This window comes from Sinocyclocheilus anshuiensis, unplaced genomic scaffold, assembly GCF_001515605.1.
Source record: "Sinocyclocheilus anshuiensis isolate Anshui unplaced genomic scaffold, SAMN03320099.WGS_v1.1 scaffold1170, whole genome shotgun sequence".
In the NCBI taxonomy this organism is placed as follows: Eukaryota; Metazoa; Chordata; class Actinopteri; order Cypriniformes; family Cyprinidae; genus Sinocyclocheilus; species Sinocyclocheilus anshuiensis.
Window position 1 is genome coordinate 114,918 of NW_015538055.1, and position 7,697 is coordinate 122,614.

General features: G+C 35.6%; 1 protein-coding gene across 1 annotated transcript in view; it reads left to right on the forward strand.

Moving 5' to 3' along the window:
- Positions 1-7,697, forward strand: part of LOC107682438 (rap1 GTPase-activating protein 2-like) — a 29,956-nt gene that overhangs the window by 7,363 nt on the left and 14,896 nt on the right. The window lies entirely within an intron of this gene.

A 7,697-nucleotide genomic window follows, 5' to 3' on the forward strand; every position in this document is an offset into this window, starting at 1 on the left:
TCATTGAGGTTCCAAATAATGGCTCATTGGCTTCGATATAACACCTAGAAGCATATATTCTTATGCACACATGCAAAGTATGTTGCAGCTGTTATTTCTATGAAGTTTTTTTTTCACTGCTTGTCCTATTTTGGCAAAATACCTAAATTGAACTTGAGTAGTTTTACTAAGGGCACCCATCTCACATGACAATGTACTTTAAGTAGTTTTGTTTACTGATATAGTGCATCAATAATAAATACATTTAACCGAGAAAAAAAACCTTCTGTGTGTGTATTAATAATTAATAAATGATTAGTGTGTCCACTTTACTTGAAAGTTCACTTTCACAGGTTAATGATGTTCATAACTAATTAATAAATGGTTCACAGGTGTTCACTTTACATTAAGGTTCACTTTTGCAGGTTATTAACGTTTATAAATCATTAATAACTGATTCAACATTTATAACTCATTAATAACTGGTTCACAGATGTTCACTTTACAGTAAGGCTCACTTTCACAAGTTATTAACGTTTATAAATCATTAATTAATGGTTCATTACATTAAAGTTCACAGGTAATATTGGAATTAAAATTTTCAATATTAATATCTCATCAAGTCATGGGTGTGCTTTTATGATTTTCCCCCCAAAATAAAAATCAAGATGATAATTTCATCTTGATAAACAAAATATATCAGTTTCTAATCATTGCTGTGGATAAGCATCATGAACTTTTGCAGAGAATCATGGGTAAGGTACAGAGTAGATTCTGGTAAGAAACATTGTAAGAAAAGTGACACGAGTCATGAGATATAAATGAGAAAACCATAAATACAACACCCTTCAGTCTTGCTATAATAATAAATTTTTGCTGCATCATGAAATAAATCAGGAATCTGGTTTTGAGTGAAATAAGTATTTATAAATATATTTGTTAAGCATTTATAACGTGAGTTAAAAATGGCTCACTATTTGGCAGGTATTGCATTAAAATCACCCTTTTACTCATGCATTTATAACTGCATATCAATGATTTATAATGCATTTGTAAATGAGTTATTAGTCATTTATTAACACCTTTATAAACCCTTTATAAAGGGAACCTTAATGTAAAGTGTTACTGAAAAGTCTTTTTAATGATCTGGTTGAACTTTGTATTAGTGTTGTTCATTTGATTTTTAATTTAATTTTAATGACTAAATGTTGTGGTGAACCGAGTAAAAACTAAAACACATTTTTCTTGCACCTTGAATACATGTAAGTGTCCATATATTAGTCATTATTTTTAAAAAAAGTATATATTTTTAATAAAAGTATACAGTATGCTGTGTATATATTGGTTCATTGAACTGTATCAGAAAGTGGAATAGATGAGGTGACCGTTTCTCTCTTAACAAGTGCTCTGAGACAGTTTCACTGGCAGGTTGTATATTGAGCCTATTTACAGAGCAGTTGAATTGAGGAGGGTATTTTTAGAAGTCACTTTTCTTTTCCCCTTTCTCTCTCCCTTTCTCGCTCTCCCAAAACCCTGTGGCATCCTCTTTTTGGCTCCTGTTAGACTGTTGATTTAGTGATATGGACAAAGGATTAATGCATTAAAAAACCCCAGAGGAGCACAGGTTGCTTTAATGGAGGAAGTGATATCAAAAACTCCCAGCACCAGCCCCCCTTAAGGCCCCTGTGGTGGTCTGCTGAGACTCCTCCAGAGTCTATGAGTTTGTTTAGGCAGAAGAGGGCTTCTTCAGGACCTTTTGGATGTGGTAAACCTCCAAAAATGAACAATTGTCCAATTGTCCATAGGCAAATAAACACAAGCTGCTCTCAGAGTCATGCTGGAGGCAAAAAACTTCCATCGGGTGATGGAAGGTAGCGCTGATTTGAGAATGAATTTGATTTATTCAGACAGTTGGAAAGAGGGATTACGTATAAACAGGTTTGTTTTTTATTCTCTGATATGGTCTGTTCTCTTGCTGCTACTTGTTTTCTTGGTTTGTTTTAGAGTTATTTGATTTGTAAAGTCAAAAAGTACCATTGCATGGTAATACTATAGTAAAAGTAATGCTATTTATAATAGTGAAGATGCCACAGTCGCCCAAATATGATGATCCTACTGTGTGGGTCCCCATTTCTAAATTATAACAACAGCTATTAAAATTTCATGTAGCATTTACTTTGAAGTCATTTTCTCTCGGAAATGCTGTAGCTACACTGAATTTTTTTCAATTAATTTTTACTCAGAGTTTGCTAGTAAATTTCACAAATAATTACGAAGAAACGGCAACTAACAAATTGAATTGTAAAATAGAAAGACTGAAATATTCAGTAAAACATTTTGAATAATCTTTACAACTTCAAAATTAAATTGGAAAATCATTTTTTACAGTGTAGTAAATTTGGAATTTAACAGAAATCGCGGGTAACATTAAACCAAATGTAATTTTTTTATGGTGTATATATTTACATGTATAAAAACCCATTTATGCTGTGAAATACATTTTAAAAATATGTTAAAATATTATCTGGAAAATATTGACTTTGTGTTAACTTGACACTTCATCTATTATTTTATTTATTTTTTTATTATTTTATTTTATTTTATGATTTTATTCCTTAGTCTAAGCACAGTATTATGAACTTGGTGGAGAACGCTTAAAAAAGTTAAAACTGTGTTTTTAGCTTTATTCTGTGGAAAATGAATGATTAACATGCATAAATGTATAAAATTTTGTCCTGACTGCTTTACTGCTACTCTCGTCCTGCTGAGAGTTATTATCCTGCGCTGCTGCTATAGGATGTCAGCCCTTGAGCAGTTGCCATAGTAGCGAGGCAAGTCTTGCTAATGTGTAATGGTGACTGATGGACTAATGGCTGTATTAATTGAGTTATTGATTGTCTACAGACAGTGGGCAAAATCTCAGGTAGAGTAAAATGAAGAACAGGTGCAAAAAGTCAAGGGCCAACTGGTTTGAGTTTGTAGAGGTTTATAAATAAGCCAGATGTGAATATTGCGTCATTAAGTGATCATAGAAAGGTTGACAACTGCTATTTTTTGTTGTTGTCGGAACTAGTTATTGAACAGTCTGTTAAGAAGGAATACGTTTGAATTTGATCAAATAAAACTCATAACACATTGTCATAGCAAAATACCATATTCCTCTACTTTAATACATTGTTTACAAAAGTTAAACAAGAAAAAAAATCAAAGAAAAAAGACTGAATGCTTTAACTGAGCCCTATTGAGCGACTTTTGTGTGCCGCTCTAATACTTGTTAGCACAGCAGGGACTAAAAGCAGAGAGGATTTTAACAGCACTCAGTATCGATTGTTCCTTTTATGTGTTAAAATGTTCTGTTTCAGCAGAGTTTATTTCTTAATTAAAGTTCCATATGGAGTTCATCAAAATTACCTTTGTACAAGTCATTTTCATTTGTGAGTGTGTTAGTTTTTGTACACAAAGTGTGTGTGTCTGAATGTGGTGCACCATGTTTGGGACACTGGCCGCTGTCCACATTTCTCACTTTCTATAAATAGCCTCAACATATCATTGTACAACAGAAAGCAGCACTCTGACCACTCTAACTGCTATCTGAGGAAAAAACATCCTTAAAAGACACTGGTATTGCTTCCCATAATCCCTTTCTGGAAGAAGAATGATAAAAGACTACCTCGGCATGTGGACTGTCAGTTTAGCCGACAAGCAGAGCTTTGACGCTGTCATAATAATCATGTAACCATAGCTTATAGAAATGTTTAGGCCACGGACTCAGATGAGCATAATGTATCTGTAAAACAATGAACCTGACAGGAGTGTATTAAATTAGTTTATGCGAGCAGAACAAATACGCACTGCCATTGGTAGGTAACAATCTAATTTGCTGAATATTAAGTCCATTACTGCAGTTATGTGGCTGCAGTTTGTCATTTGAAATGATCAAAGAGGGAATGATCAAGTTCATTATTGGTTTTCATGGGTCAAAAATAACATTTATAATTAGGATTTAATTGTCAACCCTCTGGCAGTATGTCCTTTCCTCCTGTCTAGTGTCATCTCCAATCCTATTTAATTAGTAAGTGATAATGTATAGTCAGCATGTCAGTATCACAAAATAAACTCCAACAGGGTAAACAGTATCTGTGCTTTCCAAATAAATAATTGAATAAATAAACACACTCATATTTTATTTTATTTTATTTTATTTTGTTTCATTTCATTTAATTTAATTTCATTTCATTTTCAAAAAATTTTTTTTAATGTAAGTTAGTAGATTATTCCTGTGATGGCAAAGCTGATTTTTCAGCAGTCTTCAGCGTCACATGATCCTTCAGAAATCATTCTCATATGCTGATTTGGTGCTCAAGAAACATTTCTTATTATTATCAATGTTGAAACAGTTGTGTTGTGTAATATATATTTTTGTTGTTAAAAACTGTAATAATTTTATTTTTATTTTTTGATGAATAGAATGTTGAGCATTTTTTCTAATAGAAATCTTTTGTAACATTATAAATGTACGTACTGTCACTTTTTGATCAATTTAATGCAATGAAAACAATATTATTTGTTAAAAAAAACAAACAAACTTTTGAGTTGAAAGGATTTTATTATGTGAGAAAAAAGAGACCACAGAGTGATACGAGATCATATTTATTTAGGAAATTGGTCCCCGCCAAATATTACGACCAATCAGAATCAAGACGGCTGTGTTTCAGTTCTCTACTTTCAGTACTCAGTCTGTATGTTGTCTTTCTCTCTTTGGAGTGTAATCAAAGCATGAGGCATGTTGCCGGAACATTAGATAATCATAATCACTGGGCAGATGTGATTAGTATTGAATCAGTCCTAATTAAAGAGGCAGATATACAGCCTTGTGATGAAACTGTGGACTGGAAATGAAAGGAGACAGCATGTGCTGGACAACTAGAGATATCGCAGCTTCCCAGTTCTCCCTATGAGCTGATAAGATTATAATGAACCCATAAGTGTGATTTTACTGTGATTGTTAATTGTGTTTCTGGCCTGCTGTAAGGCTTTATTCATAAGTAAGCATCGAAAAGCAGTACCAGGAAAAAGTTTCATATAGCTTTCAAATAATATATAAGTCTTCATCTTTCCATTGTGCACGGCACAGCAAACCTTTCAGTTCTCATATACATTTTATGAATTTAAACACATGAAATCTTGATCACAGTTTGTTCTTGTGCAATGAATTAAGCCTTCATTCAGTCTTAGGAAGGAATAGTTCACCTAAAAATGAAACTTTGCTTAAAATTTACTCGCCTTCAGTTCATCCAAGATGTAGTTGAGTTTGTTTCTTTATCTGAACAGATTTGGAGAAATTACCAATGGATCCTCTGTAGTGAATGGGTGCCATCAGAATGAGAGTTCAAACAGCTGATAAAAACATCACAATAATCCACAAGTAATCCATATGACTACAGTCTTTCAATTAACATCATGTTAGGTGAAAAGCTGCATGTATATAAGAAACAAATGCATCATTAAGATGTTTTAACTTTAAACTGTCAATTCAGACCAAAATACCAGTCTATAATCCATTATAATGCTTGCTCCAGTGGATAAAGGCCCTCTTCTTTTGTCCAAAATCCACCGACATATTTCTTTAGAACTGTTTTGGACTGTTTATGCTTATAAACGGTGCTTGATCTGTGCACATTTCTCTCCTGCGTCAGATAAGACGACTTTTTCACTGAAAAAATCAATATTATGGATAGAGGACTTGTCTTTTATCCGAATATGAAGGTAAAAACATCTTGATGGATTCGTTTCTTAAAAACATGCTGCTTTTTGCTTCACGATATGTTACTTAATAGACTGGCATTGTGTGGATTACTTGTGGATTACTGTTATATTTTTATCAGCTGTTCAGGCTCATTCTGACAGCACCCATTCCCTGCAGAGGATCCATTCGTGATGCAATGCTAGATTTCTCCAAATCTGTTCTAATGAAGAAACAAACTCATCTACATCCTGTGGGTGGACCCATCCCTTCATGCTAAGTGAGAGTGATGTAATCAATGATGCAGTTACATCAGCAATGAATGTGATTAGACGGTCAAAATGCTGATCACACTCCCTTTAGCAAAACACATTACATTGTGTCTCTAAAGCAGGGGTGTCAAACTCAATTCCTGGAGAGCCGGAGCCCTGCAGAATTTTGTTCCAACCCTGCTCCAACACACAGATCATGTAGTTTTCAAATAAGCCTGAAGGACTTGATTAGTTGGATAAGGTGTGTTTAATTAGGGTTGAATCTAAACTAAAGCTCCGACCCTCCAGGAATTGAGTTTGACACCCCTGCTCTAAAGCCACAGTGGTTTCAGACTGCATATGAATGCAGTGCATATGTATTCCAGTGCCCATATTAACAGATTATAGCATTTTGGTCCATTTTGGTACCTTAAAAGTACATATTAGTACTTAAAGTGTACATAGAACCTAATAGGTACAAAAGTGTACCTTTTGAAAAGGTACCGCCCCAGTGACAGCTGTTTTACCTTTATTTCTGAGAGTGTATGTGGGCATCTGCCTAATTGGATGAATCTGTGCCAAAATACTTTAGACTTGGACTGACCCCACAACCTTTGACATCAGCCTCTACTGTTATCCATCTGTTTGCCTCTTGACTTTAGACCCGCACCGGCAGCTGGCATTGTTCTGGTGACCCAGCTGGGAAAAAGATGTGATTTCAGTATAGAGGTGAATTTGAACATGATTGGCCATTTTCATCAAGAATCGTGGTGTTCTGGAGCATGTACCTCAAGCAGCTGCAGTCATGGCTAGATGGAATAGATGTTTACTCAGTGTTTCTTATTATGAATGGAAAGACTGGCAGCCAGACACACACTCACATTTGGCTTTTGGGCTAATTGAACTGTTTCTGTGTGCTGGATGTATTTTGGAAAGGAAAAAAGGGAGTATGTGCATTAACAAAGTACATTAACATTGACTTTGTCCCTCCATCTAATGTGATATTTTAGTAATGTCCAGATAACCTACTCATGCTGAAACTCTCTAGAGAATAAAACCGAAAATTTGCTTTGTTGCTGCACTGGATGATTCATTCATAATTTACAGTAAGGTCCTAAGAGATGATTTGTAAAAAATAGTTTTATTCTGCATCATTTATATTTTACTTTTTTTGAGGTTAAAAAATAGGATTTAAAATACCAGATTGTCATGAGGACTCTTTGGACTAAATCTAGTTATGTCTCCACCTGCCAGACTCTGTCCCGTGTTTTGTGTGTTTTTCTGTGACCCAGTTTCTGTCTCCCGTGTATTCTCCTAGCTCGCCTCGATCTACCCTTCTATGAGTACGCCAGGGCGTTCTGCAAGCTCGCTGCGGTGACAGCGTTAGAGGACGCCATCCTTAATCAGCTGTTCTGGCTCGGGGGCAACTACCATCGCCCCGTGGACCTCCCAGACACCACTGAACTAAGTTAGAGGGAAGGTGTCTTCCGGTGTCTGGGGAGTGTCCGAGCCAGAACCAGTCCGCCACCGTCCGCGGCTCCCCCAAGTCAGCCAGCAGTTCCCGAGTCGAGTCAGCCAGCAGTTCCCGAGTCAAGTCAGCCGGCAGTTAATGTGGCAAGCCCAAAGAACGTTAATGTGGCAAGGCCGCTAAGCGTTAATGTGGCAAGCCCAAAGGACGTTAATGTGGCACGCCCAAAGGACGATAATGTGGCAAGCCCAGAGCT